The 22,997-nt window shown below is 58.0% G+C and overlaps 1 long non-coding RNA gene across 1 annotated transcript; it reads right to left on the reverse strand.

Annotated features, from left to right (window-relative positions):
- Positions 1–3,203: 3,203 nt before the first annotated feature.
- LOC147582841 (uncharacterized) lies at positions 3,204–4,911 on the reverse strand. The gene is made up of 4 exons (XR_015248802.1): positions 4,644–4,911; positions 4,498–4,566; positions 3,904–4,086; positions 3,204–3,659 (listed from the first exon to the last, which is right to left on the reverse strand). It is a non-coding gene; the product is annotated as an uncharacterized LOC147582841 (long non-coding RNA).
- Between the last annotated feature and the right edge of the window lie 18,086 nt (positions 4,912–22,997).

Here is a 22,997-nt window from a genome sequence, read left to right on the forward strand (position 1 = left end):
ATTCATTCCAGGGCTGCTTCTAAGAAGTGTGTGACTTGGTCCCTCTGGGGACCAGCTCGGGTGTGGCTGGCCGAGGGCTTCTGCGGGGGGGCCTGAAGGCGCGCGGCTCCAACCCCCACTGAGCCAGCTGTGTGGCTTCGGTTGGGTGACTCAGTCTCTCAGAGTCTCAGTGTCCCTGCCCCAGGGATCGTGACGGTGACATTCACCTCAGAGGCTGGGGATGATGATCCCATGGGATAGTGTACACGAAAGGGCCCAGCGAAGAGTAGGACCACATCAGACTGTGGCTCTATTAATATGAGGGACATCAACTTTAAGAAATGGATGGATGATGGGGCGCCTGGGTGGCTCAGTCGGTGGAGTGACTGACTTCGGCTCAGGTCACGATCTCACGGTCCGTGAGTTCGAGCCCCACGTCGGGCTCTGTGCTGACAGCTCAGAGCCTGGAGCCTGCTTCGGATTCTATGTCTCCCCCTCTCTCTGCTCCTCCCCCGTTCACGCTCTGTCTCTCTCTGTCTCAAAAATAAGTAAACATTAAAAAAAAAAGAACGGTTATTGAACACCCCTGCGTACCAGGCACTTTCCTATTTATCTCTCGGTTTTTGGTTTTGGTATTTCCTCCATGGCAACCATGCCATAGTTCTGTGGTTTTGGTAGCATCGAGAGGGACTCCTGGTTGCAAGCGGTGGAAAACCCATCTCTACCTAGTCTAAGCAAGAAGGAGAATTTGCTCCTGTAAAATGGCTCTCGCGTAACTGGGTTAGGCTTCAGGTGTGGCTGGATCAGGAGCCTCAAGCGAGGTGACTACCACTCGGCCTCTCTCGCTAACCTTGCCTCTGGGCACTGCTCTCCTGTGTGGTGGCCTCAGCCGCCACCCAGCTTCCTCCTCCTGGCGACAAAACGGCTGCCAGAGGCTTCAGGATTTCCTCCGCCCACCTCGCGGTTTAAGTGAAAAGAGAGTGCCTCTGACCGGGCTGTGGTGGAAGTCCCAGCGAAGTCTCTCCCTGGCCTCTCTGGGTGATGACAGCAGCCCTGAGCCAATCACTGTGCCTGGAGGGACCCAGTGTTCTGACTGATCATGTCGGGACCAGGAGCCACCCTGAGATTCACATGTGGGGTCAGCTCCACTCCCCAAAGGAAAATGGGGCGCTGCCCCCAGAGGAGGGGGGATGGAGGCTGGACAGACAACACCGCGCTCGGGTCTGTGGGGGGCCTGGGTGATGAGACGGTGGGGCCAGCAAGAAGCAGAAGGGGGAGAGTCACCAGGGACGCTTGGGACAAAGACCACCGACTCCCGCCGAACTCTCGGCTTACGACATGATTTATATTTAGCACGAGGAAAGCTGTCAGGCTCTGAAATATGCACGGGTTGGAAGAGCCAGGAGGGAGAGAAAGTGCAGATCCTACATGTGCCGGCGAGGAATTAATTAGAAATAAACCCCGTACGAGAAGCTGCCTGAACTCGGTTCTGCTTTTGATCTGGTGGCCAACGGATGACTCTGGGGTTTGTCTGCCAGACAGCGAGCACCTGGGCTTCCCGGGGGGGCCCCCGAGAACCCGCGGAGCTGCCCCCGCCCCGACAGGTGGGGAAGGCGGGGCGCCACCTTCCTCTGCCTCACCCCGTGATTGCCTCTCCTCTTGGGGGGGCCTCCCTCCCATGGGCCCTGGGAATCAAGACACCACCCGAGTGCCTGTCCCTGGGGAGGTGGGATTGTTTACAGAGCCGGGGAGGAGGGGCAGACCGCCTGGGGGGGGTCCTTGCTGGTGCTGCCTCGGGGCAGCCGGCCCCAGTGCCCTGATCATGGCTGCTGTCCAGTCTCACTTCTGGGCCTCTCCTGGGCCACAGCTGGACCCACTGTAAGCGCTAAATGCCAATTAGCATCAAAGACTGGAAAGAGCTGGAAAGGACTTGAAGCCACAATGATCTTTTCAAAATGTGACAACTTACCATGTCACACCCTCTGCTGCAAATGGCTTGGTGGCTCCTCGTGTGGCCCCGGAGAAAGCACCCCTCCCCCCACCCACGGGCCTGCCCACCCCCCCATCTCTCCCACCCCCCTCCTCATGTGCCGGGGTCCCAGCGCCCCCCTGCATCCTAGTGTCTGTGGGCCTTCACTCAGGCTGGGCTTATCCCCCCTCACAACCTGTGCCCTGCGGCTCCCTCTTTCTGGGACTTTCTGGCCCCCCAATCTTACTGGTTGGGTTCTCCCTGTGATTTGGATCTGATGTCCCCTGTCATTTCCTCGAGGACGGCCCAGGGTGTGAGTTGGAGGTCCTGGTCCCAGTGCTGACAGTCCAAGGTGGAAACTGGGGGGGGGGGGGGGGTCCTGGGTCCTGCCCTGACAGCCCGGGGAGGGACAGGCTGGCAGCCGCTGCGGGCACCGGCCTCACTCAGCAACCCCATGGTTAAATCGCCATTCGTCCCGGGCCCTCTGGAGCCCAGGTGTCCTTCCGACCGGCTGGTTCCTGAGCCCCTGGGTATCCCGTTAACAAACTCCAGGTCAGCATCGATCGTGGCTGCTCAGCCCCTCGCTTCCCCAGCACGTAGAGCTGCAAAATGCATCTGGGTCTGTGGGGAGGCGTGTGGGCTCAGGCTGGATGTGGAGGGAGGTCAGGGCCCAGGTGCCGCGGGCAGGACGAATCTACCCCAGATCCCTTCCCCTGGAGCCCTGGGGAGGGACGGCACGCGCACTCTGTGACAGGGGCTTGTGCAGAGATCATGCCTGAGAGCTCGTTGAATTCTAGTTCAGGAAACTGAGGCACAAGGAAGCGAAGTGACCTGTTCACATTTCTGCAGCTGGAGGGTGGCCAGGCCAGGACTGAACCCACAGCCGTCTGCGTGTACGGACGAGGTCTTCTACTCCAAATCTGACTTTGAGGGTCCCTCTGGACCAGGAGTCGGTGGGTGTCCTTTCTAGAACAATCCTTGCCAGCAGTTTCCCTCATGCCCTCTGCAGGGACCAGCCCCTCCCTCCACACCACCACGTCCTGGGGTTGATCTAACTCCGACCCAATCGTGTGGGTCCACCCTTTGGTCCAGCTTCCAGAACCCTACTCAAGATTCTGACTCCATCCGTTTTTAATTTTTTTTTTCCCCCTGTGAAGACAGGAATTCAGGGATATTTATCTCGCCGGGTGTGTGAAAGCTTAAATAAAATAAGCTTTATCTGTTGGAAGCCGTCAACTGATAAAAAAGGAAAGAATTAAGCATATTTCTATTTAATGAACTCTCCAGGCAGAGGCAGATTTCAGTCTTTTGGTTTTAGCTGTTCTGTGCAGAAATAGCCGTGTGCCGTCTGAGAACTGCCTTGGGACTCCACTCTCTGACTCCCCCCACCCCACCCCAGCCTGTCTAGACACCCCAGACATCCTGTAAACAGAGAAATTGCCGGGGAGGCAGCAGCATGGACGCTGGGGGATGTTTGTCACTTTGGGGACAGCCGAATGAAGATTCACGGTCACGGCATGTTCTCCTCGGGACGGAAACAACCAGTTACCTTCCTTTCCCGGAGCTCTGTCCTGGGTCAGGGCTCCGTGCAGGAGAGCCTTGCTCCCTCCCTCCTGGCCTCCTTCCAGGACGGCCTCCTGAGGGTGCCCGGCCACGGGGGCTGGGGGTGAGGCGGGCGCCGTGATCCGCCGAGAGGACAGGAAATTCAAACCTGCAGAGATTACACTACGCGTGCCCGTGTCCACTGCCCCTCCCCTGGCCAGGCCACCTGTTTCTCCCGCCTGGGTCACGGCAGGGGCCCCTCCCTGATCTCCCTACTCCTGTCCTCACCCCACCATGCTCTACAGTACAGGTCAGAGGATGTCGCGCCTCCGTTCAAAACACCGCAGCGTTCCCACTGCTCTTAAAACGGGCAGGACCTGGCTCCCCAGGACGCCCCACGCGCCCAACCTCACCTCCTGCTGCCGGGCCCCGTGCTCACGGCGGCCAGCCCCGCTGGCTTCCTCGCAGTGCCTTGCCAGAGTGGGGTTTGTGTCGTGGGGGATGGGTAAGTCTCCAGAGGTCCGTGATGTGATGGGAGGGAGTTGGAGACTGGAACCCGGGGCCCTAACCACTGCTCGAAGAGTCTGGAAGAGCCCCTGAAGAGGTAGGACCGGAGCCAGGTCCTGAAAGGTGAGCCCAGGCTGACCCCGGTTGGCCCGTGGATGTAGAGAGAAGGTGAGGGCTTTTTCTCCTCTTCTTGGCTGCGCTCTGACTTGCTTTGTGACCTTGGCCACGTCCTTCCCCTTGCGGGGCCTCAGGGACCCCAGCAGTAAAGTGTGGGGAGCCTCAGAGACACCTTCTGAAGCTTGGGCCTTGGTAGGGAAGGAGGCGGTTCTCCCCTCCGCCCGCCCTGGCCCCGCTGCCCCGAGCATGTTGCCCGAGGTAGGCTGGGTAAACACCGGGTTGACCCCAGGACGGGCCAAGGTCGGGGCTGTGGACAGATGGACCGGTGTCTGGTGTTGTCCCCAACCGCCCCCCTCCCCCCGGACCCATGGCGCTGGGCTCACAGCTGGTGACAACGTTTCGAGGGGACGCCTTGATGCTTTGTCAGGTGGTTGATGAGCGCTTCCAGAATCCTGACCCAGCAAGGCGATGCTAAAATATGCATTCTCAGGGCACGGAGGCCCCAACAGCCCATTATGGCAGACATTACCTTGTTTGAATTTAGAAATGAGGTCGTGGGGGCGACATGTAAATGCAGTCTCTGTTTGCCTCTGGGGCCAGCCGGCCTCCCGTTTCACGTGGAGACTCCGAATGCCAAGTTTACATTAGGTTTCAGGATGTTTGCGCCCCTTCAGCTGATGTCTGGAAAAGTGCAGGCGCCCAGTGGCTTCCTGGAGCCCTGGGTTTGCCTAAAACTCTCTGGAATCTGGGAAAAGCTTCGAAGGAAACATCCCAAGCCCCCATTTCTGATCCTCATAATAACTGCAACGAAAGAAAAAAAAAAAGTGTCCCCTTGCAAAAGTCTGGCTGGCTTCCCCCCCCTCCGCACAGGCGTGCCGGGCGAGCTCAGGATAAGGCAGGGGCGCCAGTGCCCGGGGGGGGCTGCGGGGGAAACCTCCTGGCACCAGCCTGCAGAGCTCGGGCCTGTCGCATCTTAACCAGAAGCTTCTATCAGACGGGAATGCCAGCCACGTTTGTTTAGAATAAGAAACACCTATCAAGGAGAAGGAGTGAATCAACAGATGAACTTAGGGGAAGGGAAGGACACAGAAGATAAAAACAGAGGCGGAGAAAAACCACGAGAGGCCCCTAAATACAGAGAACAAACTGAGGGGTGCCGGAGGGGAGGCGGGTGGGGGAGGGGCCGGATGGGGGAGGGGCATTCAGGAGGGCACGGGTCGGGATGAGCGCTGGGCGTCGTACGGAAGGGATGAATCCCTGGGTTCTACTCCTGAAACCAGGGCCACGCTGTATGTTGACGAACTCGAGTATTGAAAAACCAGAAACAAAAACAAGAATGAGTGACCAGCCCATTTCTCTTCACAGGCAGACCCCGCGCTGGAAGACAAAGCCAGAGTTGTGGCGTGCCGAGTCGCGACAAGAGACGTTTCTCAGGGCGCCTGGGGGGCTCAGTCGGTTGAGCGTGGGACTTCGGCTCAGGTCATGATCCCACGGTTCGTGAATTCGAGCCCCGTGTCGGGCTCCGGTGCTGACAGCTGGGAGCCTGGAGCCTGCTCCGGATTCTGTGTCTCCCTCTCTCTCTGCCCCTCCCCTACTTGGGCTCTGTCTCTCAAAAATAAATAAATGTAAAAAAAAAATTAAAAAACGAGAGAGAGAGAGAGAGAGAGAGAGGGAGAAGTTTCTCAGCTGATTCAAATGTTTCCTGGCATCGGTTCAAGGAAATACTAGTAATGCTCTCATTCAGTGTGTACTGCCATTGTTTATCATGCTGAATCATTTCAACCACAGGACCTTTGCATGTGACAAGGTCAAACTTCTATCACAGGTCTTTGTGTGTGGCCTTTGTCACAATCACACTTTGATATTTGTGCATTTGGCGATGTGGCGGATGCCTGCCCCCTCCCCAGACTGTGCTGCCTTGGGCCGGGGTGGGGAGGGGGGGACAGCTTGTTGGTTTTATTTCCTCCTGGCTGTTTCCTCAGAAATAGCACAGGGCCCAGCGTGTAGTACAGCAGGTGCCCGGTAACTATTTGTTGAAAAAGTGGACAAGAACCCTGATGAGGTCGGCGTGGGCATTATTGTCCTTTCACAGATGAGAAAACCAAGAACTGAAGTCACACGTTCGGCTTGCGCGGCTGGGAAGTGGCAGAGCCGGATGCAGGCCCAGTCCGTCGCGGACGGGAGGCCTCTGCGCATCTCCGCGCCGGTCCTCTGTGCTCTGATTTCATAAGGCACCGCGCAGCCCGCAGAGGGCGAGCTCACAGCTCCATTCCCCTTTGCCTTCTGGTCTAATGTGGCTGCCGGAACTCCGGACAACACGTCCGTGTTCCAGGCAGGAAGAAGGGGGCTGGGTGTGCAACAGCTGCTGTGGACTCTCACTATTCCTGCACCTGCTGAGGGCGTGCAAGCAAGCCCCCTGTGACTTTGCCGGAAGGTTTGCTCCCGGCTGGTGGGGGTGGGGGGTGAGCTGGGAGTGGCCTGGAAACCACCCTTTATGGTGAATGAGAGCCAGTGAATATCTGAGAGTGGGTCCACACCCAGGTCCTCGCCTCTCGGGTGGGGGGTGGCGTGGGGGGGGGGCTGGAATCCGAGAGGCGTGCTCTGGACCAAAGGTCCAGCGGGGCTGAGCTCCGACTGCCCCCAGCTGTAGCCTGCTCATCCACGTGCCCTGTGCTGGCTCCCTTCCTTGGACTCACCTCCACACCGCATGACCTTGACCCTGAAAAACTTCATTCGCATTGAGTTTTCGACTCAGGAGCCGGCTTGCGGGAGAAACCCGGTTAAGGACAGGGGACAGGGCGGAAAGGGGCACTCGCCGCCGCCCATCTCCCCCTCGAGGAGCCCCTCCTCCCCAAGTTACAATCGCAGTGTTCAGACTCACCTCGTGTCGCTTGAGCTGCAAGGGCGGCTGGGGCATGTGGTCCACTAGCCGAGGGTTCGCTTGCTCCGGAGGGAGGCCAGGAACGTGGCTACGGGGAGGCGGCCAGCACCCTCTGCCACAGTGAAAGAAAGAATCGTCATGGGTGGTGGCGGGAGGGGGCGGGGGGGGGGAGGGAGGGGGCGGGGGGGGGGTGTTCTGCCTTCATCCGGGACCAAAGTTTCTGAGAATTCTTGTCGTTGATTTCCTGCCGCCGATGTGGACTGAGCCCCTACTGAGTGCTTGGCCCTGGGATGCCGTCGAGGACCAGGCCTTGCTCTCAGTCACGTGGTGCTTACTGGGAACCGTGAGGAGGCAGCCCTGGGTGGAGGCAGGGAACCGGAGCCAACAGGGGCGGGCAGGCGGGCAGGTGCCCTTTGTCTCAAGTGCCCCACCCCTAAGCTTTTTCCTGGGGGTGACGCTGGGCACCCGTGGGGAGACGGCGTCATTGGGAAACACGGGGGTAACCGCAAGGGATCCGGGTCTGCGAGGCTGAAGGCTGTAGGTACATCTGGGTTGGGAGTGGGATCCGCTCAGTGCGCTGCCGTTGGCAGGGGCCGCCACCTCCAACGTGACTGGCTGTCGTGCCTGCGCCCAAGAGCTCGGAGAGAGGGCCCCGTATCAGTTGGCAAGCGGCCTGGAGGCGGCCCCAGGACCACCTGCTCACCCTGATTGGCCAGGAACGGTCACATGACCCTGCCCAACTTCAAGGCGGCCGGGAAGCGGGCTGGGTCAGAAACACCTGGAGAGCCGCGCGGTGGCCACCGCCCACGGGGATCGTGCTGGTGTATTTCCTTCCGGGGCTGTTTCTGTGCTTCCCCCCCCCCACACCCCTGTGCCCGTAGAGAGCCCATGGTGTGTCCTATTGTGAGGATCGTTCTGGAATGCTCTTGTCGTGGAGAACTTTCTGCGTCAGGACCTGTACCTCTGCTTCGCGCTTTTAAAGGCTGCACCGGAGGTCCCGGCGTGGACACCCCATGGTTTATTTTGCCAGTCCCCTACCGAGGGACTTGGAAGGTTCCGTTGGTGCTGTTATAAACAGCCCCGCGACAGATGTCCTTACCCGCGATCTTCACTGCCCAACCCTCGAAAAAACGGAGGTGCTGACTGCTGGAATTTCCCCCCAGATGCTGAAGATTCATCTTCCAAAGTGACTGCATCAATACATGCTTTTACTGGCGTGGACGGCGATTCCCCACATAGCCGCCAACGGATGATATAACACTGTTTGTTGTTTTTTTTTTTAATCTTTTTTAACGTTTTATTTATTTTTGAGACAGGGAGAGACCGAGCATGAACAGGGGACGGTCAGAGAGAGGGAGACACAGAATCTGAAACAGGCTCCAGGCTCTGAGCTGTCAGCACAGAGCCCGACGCGGGGCTCGAACTCACGGACCGCGAGATCGTGACCTGAGCCAAGTCGGCTGCTTAACCGACTGAGCCACCCAGGCGCCCCGGTATAACACTGTTTAAATTTAATGTTTTAGTCTGAGGGGAGGTTCTCTTTTAATGTGTTTAATTAAAAAAAAAAAAAAAAAAAGAGGTTCCTTGTAAGAAATATAAGCAGTGAGGGATGTGTGGACATCAGCAGACTCCTGTTCCCTTTCTCCCAGGTCAGGTCCCATCCTAGAGAAACCACCGTGAAAAATTTGAAGGGCAACCTTCCAGATTTTTCTTCATGCATTTATATAAAATGCCTTCCTGAATAGATGTTGATCTTTGAGCGAGTGACTGTTTTTCCTCCACATCATATACCGTTCTGGGGTTTGCTCCGCGACCTGCCTCCCCCTGCCGCCCGCACCCCCAATTTTTAGCATCTTTTCTTACACTTGTTTTTAGGAAATTAAGTTTACCGACTGCTTGGATTTGCTTTGCCCTCTTTTTTCTGCCTTCTCACACGTCTCCCGGGGGGGAGGAGGGGAAAGGAAGAAGAAGCTGATTATGGACTATCTGGTTTTTTTCTCCCCCTTCCCGGAGCTGGAGCTCCGTGGGGCGGAGTGACCAGTGTCCAGACGTGTCCCTGGGGTGGAGGCAGGAAGAGAAGGAGGCAGGCTGGCTGCGAAGTGTCCCCCGAGGAGGCGGGGAGGCCGGAGGCTGGCTGGGGAAGGAGATGTGCACGGCAGACAAGAACCTTTCCAAACTCCGGTGGCGGCAAAGCGATCTCCTGTGGCAAAATTCAGCAAAATGCTATTAAGGATAAATTTTTTATTGTTCTGTCCTGCAGGCAGCTTGGGAAAATACCGTCGCCTCAGCATAAATGAGCTCTCCTGTCTTACTTTATTTTTAAGCGACACTTTTCTGCACTAGTCCCGGTTCTGGAATCACAGAGCTGTCCCTGCAGCAGCCACAGAGACTGAGGGCGGAAGCTGAGGGCAGGTGTGGGGCTGGCCCTCTGTCGGACAGGGGCCATGTCATCGTCGTCGTCTCTCGTCCCTCTCGGCTCGCTGAGAGCTGGGTGGAGCTCAGGTGCTGTCAGCCTCACGGCAGTGCGTCCTCTGTAAAGGGGGCCGAGCTGTGGCCCAGGTGCGCACCCGGAATTTCCCTCTCCGCGTCCTGCTAGGTGTCACGGGGGGAGGGGGGGACCTGAGGGCTGGCGGCCACCGCACAGTCCCCACCAGCTCGAGCTCACTCCGAGAACTCGACATTCGTCCCCCTGAAAGCCCTGGGGAGGGGGGACACCACCATGGCCACTTTAAACACGAGGAGAACATGGCTTGGGAAGTTTTAAAACTTCATTTATTCCTTCAGTGCAGGTCTGCTGGGTGCCTCTCCGTGCTGGGCGCGGTTCTAGATGCTGGGGAGCCGGGGCGAGAACTCACGGTCTCCTGTGTGCGCGTGAGGGGACAGACGGTAAACGGAAACAAACAAAAAATTATGACAAATTGTGAGCCACGTTGCAAAGGCAGCTTCGCTGACATCTGAAGGCCATCCAGGAGCCAGTCTGCAAAGGGGGAAGGGAGTGGGGAACAGCATTCCAGGGAGAGGGAACAGCATGTGCAAAGACCTCCAGGGAAAATGAAGACAGCCAGCCTGGCGGGAAAGTGGTGGGGACGACAGGAAGGCACGTGAGCAGGGGGAGGCTGACCACGCAAGCCTGGCTGGCCTCGCCAAGGGTGGCGGGAAGGGAAGGGACGTGGCCCTTGTGCTTGCGAGAAGAGCCCGGGGTGGGGGTGGGGATCTGCGGGGACACCGGTGAGGAGGGGGGTGACCCTCTTCTGTGTCAGCTTCGTACACCTCAATCTGTCACCTCAGGACCCCTCAGAGAAGCCTGGGGCCAGGGTTCCCGCTCTGGTGCAAACTGGCCCAAACGGAAAGACGAGAGAGCTGAGGGTGTGAGTTTCCCATTATTCGAGGAGAGGATGGGGAGTGGAGAAGGAAAAGCGGCTGAGTAAGGTCGTAGGAGGCGATATCTTCAAGCATTCCTCGATGCCTTTGGGAGAACCTCTAGAACATTCCAGACACCTTCGCATACCATAGGTAGCCCGCACAGGCCCTCTGGATGCCTTCCACGTCCTCCTGTGTCCCTCGCTCTCCAGCAGCATCTGCGTCTGGCAGAGTGTGCCGGTCGTCCAGGGGTCCCCGCTCCCCATCGGACCCTAGGGTCTGCTGTTCTCTCGGCCCCGAGCCACTCCTCCTCCTCCACACCCTCCCAACACCTACCCCCCTCTCCCAAGCCTCAGCCCAAGGGTCCGTCTGGCAAGCCTGCTGAGCTGGGTCGAGTTCGGCCCCTCTCCTCCGGCCTCCCACCGCCCTGCCGCCCGGGGACTCGTAATCGCCTCCTTGTATGTTTGCCCAGTTCACCTCCGAGCTGCCGGCCCAGGGACCGGGTCTGTTTTGTTCACAGCTGTATCTCTAGCACCTGGAATGGAGCTTGGCAGGTTACGGGTGCTCGGCAGACGCTGGTCGAGGCACGGGTGACGAACGAATGAGTGACTGTCCGTGAGGAAGGAACAGGCTTATTCCTTGTGCCAGCGTCAGTGGGTGAAAAGAGGCTGATCTTTATTCCGTGTAAGAAAAGGCTCTTCGATAACTGATCTCTTTTGGGGGTGACGGGGACCTTCCCTCCCACTGTGGAAGCTTGTCAGTGGGTGCTGGGAGCACCCAGCCGGGGTTCATGGGGCCGCGGGGTCACTTACCCTGTCACAGGCAAGCCAACCCCCGGGGAGACAGAGAAGGTGACTTTCCTTCTCGCACCCGAAGCCCGTGCAGCAGATCGCAGCTTCTCAGTAAATGCACGCCGAAGGGATGGATGTGGCTGTCTTCTAACCCCAGAAGCTTCTAGAACTGTCCACTATGGCAACATGAAATGTGCTGGTCGGAAGAGAGCCCTGAAGCAATTGTAAGACACACAGTGGACTTCAGAGGCTTGGTATTTACAAAGAAAGTGAAAACATCAATAATTTGCTTCCATGTTGACAGGCTAACATTTTGAATACATCGCGTTAAATTAAATATATCCTTAAAGTTAATATCACCTGTTTCTTTTCGCTTTTTCTTTTTCATTTTAAAATGGGATTACTGGAGGGGCACCCGGGTGGCTCAGTCGGTTAAGCGTCCGACTTCGGCTCAGGTCATGATCTCGCGGTCCGTGAGTTCGAGCCCCGCGTCGGGCTCTGTGCTGACCGCACAGAGCCTGGAACCTGTTTCAGATTATGTGTCTCCCTCTCTCTCTGACCCTCCCCCGTTCATGCTCTGTCTCAAAAATAAATAAATGTTAAAAAAATTAAAAAAAAAAAATAAAATGGGATTACTGGAAATTTTTAAATGTGGCTTACTGTATATTTCCATCATGCAGGGCTGACCTAGAACACGGCTCCCAAACTTTTTGGGCTCACGGCATCCTTTCAAATACATACCGATAAGGAATTTGCAGTGGCCCATTTGAAAGGATCCAAAGACTCTAAACAGCAATTAACTGTGACAAACACAGCATTGTCCTCGGGCACTGGCTGGGCTGGCCCCTGTGCGACCCCCCCCACTGAGTGGCACGTGAGTGGCTGGAGGGGACCCTTCACCGCGTAGGCCTTGCCGTCCTCTACGCGGCTAATACACCACCCATCTTTGCAAAGAAAGCTGCTTCCTGCTCCGTGGGCACAATCCACAGCTCGTGTCCCGCTGGGGCCCTTGACCCTCTCAGCCCCACCCCCTTCCCGCACACCGGGCACCGTGAGGTCTTTGTATCCTCGTTTGCGGAAAAAAAATAGTCTAGCGACTTATATTCAAAGGAAAGTGTGCACCCCTTAACCCAGCAATGGCCGCTGTGCGAACGGATCTTAGAGAAATAAAAGCGTGGGAACGTGGCCACCCGCGTGTCTCTCCTCCGGCTTGTCCTCTGGCTGCCCACTGCCCCCCATCTGCCCCGGGGGGTTGGGGGCTGCCTCCATCAGATGGGGTGGTGCCCAGGCCAATTACAGGGGGTGGATGTTTTGGGTCTCACACCCGCACACATAGATGTGGATGGCAGGGTGATTTGTGGTTAAAAAAACCCCAGACCGAAAAACCAAAACACCCGAAACAACCTAAATGTTATTCGGACACGGGGAATGTCGCGAACATTTGCCGCTACCGAGAGTCACAAGTGGGAGCCACGTGGACGGATGCGGAGAGATGCCGCTGCGGGTTTTTAAGGGAAAACGGTTTTGAATGGCGCCTATTGCACGGTCGCTTTGGCGGGGGCGGGGGGGGGGCGCAAGCGGTGTTTGTGGGGCCGCAGAGAAGGGGTGCGGACCGGTAGCCGGGTAGGAGGCGGCGAGGGATGCACCAGCTTGCTCCGTGCGCGTTTCAGTCGCCTGACTTGTTCTGGCAAGCGTATAATGCACCTGCGATTGTAAACTAGAAAAATGCAAGAAAACCCAGATGTCGCGCGCCGATCCAAGTGTGGCGGGGTCCCTGTGAAGCAGCGGTGGCCCGCGTGCGCGGCACAGGAGCCCCGTCTGGACGCCCTGCTCCGCGAAACCGAGCATCATCACTGGGATGGCCGGGGGCCTGCTGCTTCCTTCCGCCCCAGGGACCTGTTTTGTTTTGCACGCATAAGAATGTGTGCGGCCCCCTCGGGTCTGTGATCCTGCTGAGAGGCGCCCGTGGAGTCACTGTGGTTTTTGTCCCACCGCCGCCGGACTCCCCAAGAATATTCCAGAAATGAGGATGCCTTTCCTGGCCGGCAGCCTCCTGACTCCTTGGGCCTCTACCAATACGGCGTGTTTCCTCTTGCTCCTTGCCTCTGAGGCTCCTTACCTCTGACACTCCCTGTGCTGGGGCCACAGACAGGTGGGGAAATTCCTCGAGAAGACAGATCATTGCGGAGGGAGCCGGAGAATGAGCTCTGGCGAAGCTCCGGGGTCCAGCAGGCCTGCACGCGTTCCCGGCTCCAGATGTCCCGTGCCAACCGAGCCCAGACAGGAAAGGTCAAATCTAGGAGGCCCCTGAAGTAGATGCTTTGCTGATGGGAAAGCCCGTGGGTGCCGGGGACCCAGTGACCTTGATTCTGCGGACTCAAGGCTTTATTAGAAGGCCGGGGCTCGCTGGGCCGCACGTGAACCAGGAGGCCGGGGTTGGCCACACTGTGGAGCCTCAACTCCACCGCCCTTAACGATGAAGCCGATGTGTCGGGACCCGCCGTAGCCAGAAACTCAACGGCTGGCGTGGGTTTAGCAGCTCCAGCAACACGGCCAGACATGGCGGGCAACGAGGATGGGAGTCAGCCTGTCGGCAGGCGGGCTCTGACCCATCCCAGGATGTGACCTGGCACCATCTAGACTCGTTTCCAAGGCCCGGGGCCGTCTTCTCTGAGCTTGTGTCCTGACGTGGCAAAGTTTCACGGATCCGGTCCCTTAGAACCAGAGAAATGTATTGTCTTGCGCTTCTGGAGGCCCAAAGCAGGGTGTCTCGGGGCCACGCTCCCCCCCCCCCCCACCCCGGGGCCTGCAGGGGCTCCTTCCTCTCCTCTCCCAGGCTCTGGGTGCTTTGCCAGCAGTCCTGTGGCTTCCCTGGCAAGATGGCCGTGTCACTCCCACCTCCGCCTCCACCATCACGTGCCTCTCTGCGTCTGGGTCTTCACGAGGTCATCTTCCGACAAGGACAGCGGGGTGATTGGACGAGGGGGCCCACCCTGGGCCAGTGTGGCCTGACTGTCCCTCGGCTGATGCCATCGGCAACGACCCTGTTTCCAAGGAGGGTCACACTCTGAGGAGCTGGGAGAATTCGGGGTCAAGACCTAAACGTACCTTCTGGGGGGGCCCGATGCGACCCGTAACAAAGCGGGGACAGAGATGCTCAGAGGGGAAGACTGCACGAGATCAGCGGGGCGCCCAAAGCCCGGTGCGTGCGCACAGTAGGTGTTTCATCCCGCACAAGCCACCGTGGTTTTGAACCTCACTGGGCTTGAAGGAGTGGGGTATAGTCGATCGCACGTGGGCCCTGGGCAGCTTCCTCCACCTCTCTGAGCCCCTTTTCTCTTTGGCGACTCTAATGCGTAAGACAGTGGGGACGGCTGCATCTGTATTAGGTTTACGCATGCCGTGGGCACCGGATTCCCAAACCACCTGCACCCTGAGTTTCCACACCTAGTAGGGAGGGGTGGTCACTCAGGACCCACGCCCAGGATTGCAGCCAGAAGCTGGAAGAGACGGGCGACGACGAGTTCTGAGTGGCAGGACGCTGATGCCGGAGCTGAGCTGAGCTTCCCAGTGAGGGGCTCCGGGATCCGTGTCTCTCCCGGCGTCATCTGGACAGCCCAGAACCGGAAGCGGCCCCCGGAAACCTCCACCATCAGTATAAAGGGGTTCTCCCTGCAGGCTGGCTGGACGGCGAGAGCCTCAGAGCCGCGGGCTCCTTCCAGCGAGACTCGGGCAGCACCTGGGGGTGTCGGAGGCCCCAGCTAACCACCCGTGAGCGGGTGGGAGGCCCGAGGAGGCTCTGGGATGGCGTCCCTGAACCGCAGCCTGACGACGGGCCTGTGGACAAGGTGTCAGCCAAGGGCCCGCTTCTAGCAATCCCTTCTCCTCCTGGTGGCTCTGTCCATGTGGGTTGGACTCAGTTTTGCTTAATGACCAGGTGGGTTCAGATGAGCAATTTTTAAAGTTTTTTCATTAAAAAAATTTTCTTTAACGTTTATTCATTTTTGAGAGACAGAGAGAGAGAGAGAGAGCATGAGCAGAGGAGGGGCGGAGAGAGAGGGAGACACAGAATCAGAAGCAGCTCCAGGCTCCGAGCTGTCAGCACAGAGCCCGACGTGGGGCTCGAACTCACAAACTGTGAGATCCTGACCTGAGCCGAAGTCGGACGCTCAACCGACTGAGCCACCCAGGCGCCCTAATTTTTAAGGTTTTTTAATGTTTATTTATTTTTGAGAGAGAGAGAGAGAGAGAGAGAGAGCGCGCGCACATGAGCCGGGGAGGGGCAGAGAGAGAGGGAGGGAGACACAGAATCCGAAGCAGGCTCCAGGCTCTGAGCTGTCAACACAGAGCCTGATGTGGGGCTTGAACTCGTGAACTGTGGGATCATGACCTGAGCGGAAGTCGGACACTCAACTGACTGAGCCCCCCAGGTGCCCCACAGATGAGCAACTTTTGGTCCAAACGATGTCAGCGATTTATTCTCAGCCCTCAGCCATCTGTGTAGTTCAGCAAATGTTTTTCTTTCTTTCTTTCTTTCTTTCTTTCTTTCTTTCTTTCTTTCTTTCTTTCTTTCTTTCTTTCTTTCTTTCTTTCTTTCTTTCCTTTCTTTCTTTCTTTTATCTCTCTCTCTCTCTCTTCCTTCCTTCCTTTTTCTTTTTTATGTGTTTATTTGTTTTTGAGACAGATAAGCCAGGGAGGGGCAGAGAGAGGGAGACCCAGAATCCGAAGCAGGCTCCGGGCTCCGAGCTCCGAGCTAGCAGCACAGAGCCTGATTCGGGGCTCAAATTCACAAACTGAAGCCCGGTTGTGGCGGGCTGGCCTGGGGGACACACAGCCCCCCGGTTGTGGCGGGGTGGCGAGGGATTGGGGTGGGGAGCATCTTCCCATGCCTGCCCGGCATTCTTCTGGACGGCGCGTGAGGCGAGGCAGGAGGGGAGCCTGAGTATGAGGTTGGGCAGAGTCACCCGGGTCTCAGTTTCCCCATCTGCAAAACAAGCTAATGGGCATCTCCCTGTTTCCAGGTGCTGTTCGAGGGCCGATGCGTTACGCGTGCCGAGTATCCACCAACCACGATTATTTCCGTGCTGTCGTATTAGCTTCCTACGGCTGCCCTAACAGAGCACCTCCGGCCGTGTGGCTTAACCATGAACGTGACCCCCGCAGAGTTCTGAAGCTGTGTGTCCCCAACCCACGTATCGGCGGGGCCCGTTTCTCTCTGGGGCGAGAACCGGTTCTCACCGCTTCCCCAGCATCTGCTGTTCTGGCGCTCCTCGCGATTTCTGGGCTCGGAAGGCACTTCGCGCCGGTCCCTGCCGCTGTCATCGAAAGTCTTCCTCCCGCTGGGTGTTTCCCCTCCGTCTGACGTGCATTCCCACGTGGTGGTGCCTGGAGGTGGGGGCCTTCAGGCAGTGGTTCAGTTCCGAGGAGGGTCCCCGGGGTGGGGTCCCCGCGATGGGAGGCGTATCCTTATGAGAAGAGACACCAGAGAGACAGAGAGAGAGAGAGAGCTTGAGGGCTCCACCTCTCTGTCTCTGTGTCTCTCTCTCTGGCTTCTGAGGCCACAGGGAGAAGACTAGAGGTCTATAAGCCAGGAAGAGGACTCACCAGAACCCGTCCAGAACTGTGACAAATGAATGAAAGTCTGTGGTTCCAGCCCCTCCCTCCCCCACCGTCGCCGGTCGTCTTTTGTTACGGCCGCTGAGCTGCCCAGCTCAACATTCTCTGTGTCTCTGCCTCTCGCGGGCCCTGCTCCACGTGGCCCCATCTTCCCTGGACACATCTGAAATGTTCCGGTTCCCAACAGAGCTGCGCCCTGAGGTTCTGGGGGTGAGAATCTGGGAGGACACTTTTCGACCCAGTCCAGCGGCCGTCTTGTTTGTTGCTCTGTCCAGCCCTATAATGACCTGCTGAGGTCAGAATTATCACGCCCATTTCTCAGATGAGGACGCGGAGGCTCAGGGGCCTGAGGGTCCAAGCAGCTGCCCAGTGACAAACGTGGGACTTATAGCCAGACTCTCAGCAGCCGGGACCTGATGGACAAGGCAGGATTTGGCCTTCAGGGTCCTGAACCTCACCACCCCTCTCCAGCTCTGCAACCAGCATCATGGGCCATAAACGGGAACGCCAAAGAAGAAAAAGAAAACTCCAATTGGCTCTGTAGGTTGACCACCAAAGGTTCTCTCCTGGGAGCAGAGTTTGAAATTTTAATATTTTAAAATTTCAAGCAGGCAATGCTTCTTGTCTAGACGCAGGGAAATGTTCAGACGCAGACTTCTGTCCAACGCTCCAGCCAGTACAGGGCCGTCCCCACGCACCCCCCAGATTAGGGGGTGTCATTTACTTTGCATTGGCGAACCGACATCACAGAGGCTCTGGCCGTCGGCAGGAGGCCTTGGACCCCAGAGATGCCGGCTGCCGTGCTGTCTTTTCCCGGACGATTGAGCTGCTTACAAATCAATAAACACAAGGTTGATCCGGACGAGGGCTTCCTCCTTGAGGCTCACACCGCTGTCAGAATGACAGTGAACGAGCAAGTGGGATCATTAAACCTGTAATTAGCTCTCGGAAACACTGCGCCGGGTGGGCAGAGGGAGGGAGGGACGGGGTCCTGTGGCGAGCGTTCCCCTCCCTCTCTATGTGGCACCTGGGAAGGTGCACGGAGTGGGCCATGGCTGGTCACTCTGGCGGGGCGCTGGGGCCCCCCCTGCCCTCCGCTGAGCCCTGTGTCCTTCAGCCAGGTCCTCCCCCTCTCCGTGCCTCAGATTCCTCATTTATAAAACGGGCCCAGGACGGGGGGGCTCTCTGAGTTGGCAGAATTTGCCTCCTCGGCCCCGATCGTTCCCGCAGGACCCAGACTGCAGAGCAGCACGGGTGAGCGCAGGCTTTGGGGTTCTCTCCTTCTCCCTGTCGGGGCCACCGAGGCAGTGAGCGCCGTGTGGTCGGCACAGGCTGGCGTCTCGCCTGCACGTGGGGAAACTGAGGCCGCGGGCCGGGCAGGGCCCGGACTCCAGCCTTTCCGCCTGCCAGGCTTTCTCCACTCACCGAACGTTTATTTCCTCAGCACCAACCGAGCCGGGGCCAGTGGCTGCCGGACCTGCTGCTGTGCCCTAAAAGCAGACCGACCGGAGGCTGGAGGCCGGGCCAGCAGGCGGGACCCTCCCTGAGGCTCTCAGGCCGCGACGTGTGCTGGGTGTGCCCGTGCGCGTGCTCCGTTTCCTTGTTCGCTGGAGGGAATGGGGGGCCAGAGAGGGGAGGGGCGGCCAGTGGCACAGAGGCGGCAGCTGCTCCCAGGGCCCTCGTTCTGGAACCGCTGACCCCTCCCCCGACCCCGGGGCAGGTGGCCTCCGGGGCAAACACCCTCTGCACCCCGTCCGGGCAGCTGCGTACGTAGGACCGGGAATGTGGGGATCACGCGCCTTGAGGTCCAGGGTTGAGTTACCGTTTCGTTTTGCATCACTTGTTGCCCAGCCCAGGGGCGGACTTTCTTCCAATGTGACCGTGCAGCATCTCAGAAGCGCCTGGGGAGCAAGTCCACGGGCCTGTTCTCAGGCTGGCCGGTGTGCCGTCCCCTTGGGAAGCCCTCTGTGTTATCTCCTTTCAGCCTGAGCAAGGGCCTGTGAGGGAGCGGCCCCATTTCACAGATGCCGCGAGGGGGGCCCGGGGAATAAGGGCCTCTCAGGGACATCCCCAGAACCTGAGAATTCGTTACGTTACCTGGCAAAGGGAGAGAAGGCTGCCAGTCGTCCGGCCTTGAGGTGGGGAGATGCTCTCGGGTTATCAGGTGCCCCCACGGCAGTCACAGCAGACTTACTAGGGAAAGACGGAGGAGGCAGAGTCCCAGGGTCCCAGTGGGTGCTTGAGTCATTTCTGGCTCTGAAGGGGGAGGAAGGGCTGCCACAACGTGAGATGTGGAGGGGGTGTGGTCTCTGGAAGTGGCAGAAGGGGAAGGAACGAACGGATTATCCCCTTCCAGAAGGAGCAGAACCTTGCCAACACTTTGATTCGCCCCGGGACACCCATCTGGGGCTTCTGACCTTCCGAATCCTAAGAGAATACATTTTGGTGTTGTTTTCAGCCACAGAGCGTGTGGTAACAGCAGCCGCAGGAACCTGATCAGCTAAGTTACGCATTTAAGGTCGCATCCAAGGGCGCCTGGGGGGTCAGTCAGTCGAGCACCTGACTCTTGACATAGGCTCCCGTTGTGATCTCCCCGTCGTGGGATGGAGACCCACATGGCTTCATGCTGGGTGTGGGGACTACTTGGGATTCTCTCTCTCCCTCTCTGCCCCTCGCCTGCTCGTGCTCACATGCTCTCTCTCTCTGTCTCAAAATAAAATAAATACACTTTAAGGTCACATCCGGTAAATGGCAGGGCTGGATTTAAACGCAGACCTCTGTGATTGGCTCAGGGGTGGACAGGTGAGCAAGGCTGGCAAAATCCAGAATAAGCTGAGAAGTTTCGTTAGAACAAACAGGAAAAGAAAACTCCCTTTTCATTGGGACCGCCGAGGGCAGCCTGGAGGCACTGGGGTCGATTCGCCACAACTAGGGAGACGTCTGTCTGAATCACAGGGCTGAGGTGAGAGGAAAAACAAGGTGATGATGTCATTTGAGCCCCTGGATACCACCATGCCTGAAGCCAACTCATCTCCACATTTCAGGAACCAATAAACGTCCCTTTCTGCTCAAGCTGGTTTGAGCCGGGCTTTTTGTCGCTTACGACCCACGGATTCCTGGCAATCGCAGGATTTGGACGTGGCTTTGAAAATCTGAGGGTTTTGAACTTGGTCTTGCTTTCCCGTAGGCAGACTCCCCCTTTCGGGTTTTCAGATGCCAAGGAGGCTTAGAATAAAGAACCAAGCTTCTCTGGCCTTGATTTTGCCACACTCGTGACCTGGCTCACATTTGCTGGTGGTCCGGTCGTTAGAAGTTGGCATTTTGGCTGAGCTCCTCTCCAGGCCGGGACTGGTCTGGAAGCCATTTGAAGGGTCTGCCTATCTGCCGAGCTGTGGTCGAACCGTTGATGTTTCCCAGACCAGGCTTTCTTCGTGGTCCCCAGGCTCTCCGGCCCCTCAAAGCTCTGTGAAGAGAGCACTGTGCCAGGGGCGGGTCTCCCAGCCGTCCTGGGTCCTCTGCTGGTTACCTGCCACGCTTTGAGGAGACAGACGGCCCCATTCGATGTGCAGTGTGGGGCCAAGAGGCCCGGACCCTGAACTGGTGCTTTAAACACCAGACATGTCGGATGCCAGCCCCAGCTCCCACCTACCAGCCCAACTGGAAGCGCGTGCTTTGCTCCAGCTCCGCCATCATTAAAACAACGAACGAACAAACGAACACGAACCATGTTGTGCTCCTTTCTTTGCTCCCTGCAGGGGACCTGTCTCCTCCTGCTACGAGCTCGTTTGAACAGACTCCCAATCTCGGATCACGAACCAGGCGTCTACTGAGTCTTACTAAGTGCCAGGAAGTTGCAGGCGGTTCAGTGACAACCCTATGACGTAGGTACAATCATTATCCTAATTTAGGTACCAGGAACGCACCCAGGGTTACGGAGTGTCTGCCTTAGGACAGTACAGCTAGGGAGTCAAAAGCAGGGGCAAAGGTGGCCTGAACCTCATTGGGTCCATTTTACCGTCGCCACAGAGGCCCCGAATGAAGGGATTTGTTCAAAGGCACGCAGCCAATGAGCAGCCGAGACGGAATTAGCTTTCATGTCTCCTGAGTCGAGGTTTTCTGTCGCCCCAGGGGCCACACTCATACCACGGGCACTAGACGAGGTGTAGCAGGTGGATGGCCTTCACCAGGGGCTACCACGGGTCCCTTGTGAAACCTTCCTTTACCAAGGTGATTGGAAACTTTGCCCTCTGGAAGGCAATCCTATCCAGCCCATAGATCCCAGCACCTGGACACACCCACCTGCCCCCCTATGACTCCCCAAGAATTGCAGTGGCTCCTGGGGTGGGCGGTGGAGAAGCTCAGCCTGATCCTTTGCTTGAAGCTTTAGAAAACATTCCCTTCAAGGTGTATTCTCTCTTTTCTGGAGCAAAGTTTGCTTTCTCAATTCTTTGACAGTGAGCGAGCATTCATTCATTCATTTGAGAACAATTTATTGTGCATCTATTATGTGCCAGGCACTGTACTAGGATGGGGGGGGGGGAACTCGTCAGGATCCTGCCCTCAGGGAGTTCACATCACAGTAGGGGAAGCAGATGGATGCTTTGGGCGATTTCCCACCAAGAAACGGTGAAAACTGAGCAGGAAGCTGGGACAGGGGTGGAACGGACCAAGGGAGGCCTCTGTAGGGAGGTGACATGGACGAAAACCCGAACAATGACCAGTGGGTGGCCATGAAAACATCTGAAGAAAAGTTATGAAGAGTTCCAGGCAGCGAGCATGGCATGTGCAAAGATCCTGAGGTGGGAATGAGTTTGTCTTACTGAAGAAGGACGGAGGGGCGGGGCCCGTTTCTACTGAAGTGAGGACGGAGAGAATGGTGGGAAATGACCTACCAGTGATGCGTTCTGCGACACAAACATCCAATAGCCATTGGCCAAGGGGGACGAGATAAGAGGACTTGGGTTTACGGCATGTCCAGCATATGTGACACACACAGCATTTCATGCCGACCTGGTCACAACTAGCCAGGTGGGTGCTGCCATTGTCCCCCCCGGAGCAGATGAGGAGCCGGAGGCTAAGGAGGAATGGGGTCCAGGAAGCCATTCGGGCTCGTGGGCCGGGGAGGGGCAGCCTCTTTGTTACCAGTACGAAGTCAAGGGGAGGCAGGTTGGCTGGCCTCTCAGGTTCCTCCGCAGCACAACACGGTTCCACTCGTTCCGCTTTGAAACTGTGGGCCGTGCGTGACCCCCCCCCCCCGGGGTCAGGAGGCGACGACTTCCACCACCGTCGCGCGAGCCGCCAACCTCTCCTTGCTCGGGTTGTGGGGCGGCCTCTCCCACTCGAGGGTGGGGATCTGGAAGGAGTCTCTCTGGGTTTCAGAGAGTCTCTGTCGTCAGGAAGGAACTGAAAGTGGACACCTTTCCGGCCGCAGGTGCGAATCTACCGACAACCGGTTTGACGAGAATGGCCGGCCGGGCGGCCAGGGGCAGGGGTGTGCCGCCCACCGAAGTTTCCTCGGAGGCCGTGGCCTCTGGGATCTCCCGGGTGCCCCTCTGTGCCAGGCCCGGGGGGTAAGGGGACCCAGAGCCCCCGGCACAAGAACTTTTCCCCAGGAGGGACCCGGGAGGAGCCGGGCAAACATGTCTTGACACTTGCCTTGGGCCAGTCTACCCTTGGTACCAGGATGCAGCCCCGGGCACACTGAGGGCACCTGGTCTCCCGAAGCTCGTGTTGTTACTGGCACAGCCACCACCCGTACAAAGAAACAAAGACCCACCACCTAGGCGTGACGAACGATGAGAGGGGAAGGGTTGACGGCTGGAGGAAGGGGTCCGGGGAGACCACTCTGGGGAGGTGCCCCCTGGTGGCGAGCCCTGAGTGGAGGGAGAAGACCCCCTTCCCCGGAGAAGGACAAAATGGCGGAGGTCCCGCTATCTGCCGGCTCTGCCCTCACGGAGGCCCATTTTCCAGATCTGGAAACTGAGACCCAGAGAACCCGAGTACCTTGTCAGGAGCTAAGAAGCGGCAGAGGCGGGATTCACACCCCAGCTCCCTGGCTCCGGGGCCTGCCCACATAACCACTGGGTACGTCGCCTCTGGAAGATAACGAGGAGTCCAAAGTCCTCCCCCGCCCCCGACACTCGCCCTGGTCTGTGGGTCCGGATTAAGGTCCTGTGGACATCTGAAGGCCAGGGGGTGGGGGTGCTGGGCCCTGCCAGCCTGACTGGCAGGAAGC

This window comes from Puma concolor, chromosome A3, assembly GCF_028749965.1.
Source record: "Puma concolor isolate L17-30 chromosome A3, mPumCon1.1.hap2, whole genome shotgun sequence".
Classification (NCBI taxonomy): domain Eukaryota; kingdom Metazoa; phylum Chordata; class Mammalia; order Carnivora; family Felidae; genus Puma; species Puma concolor.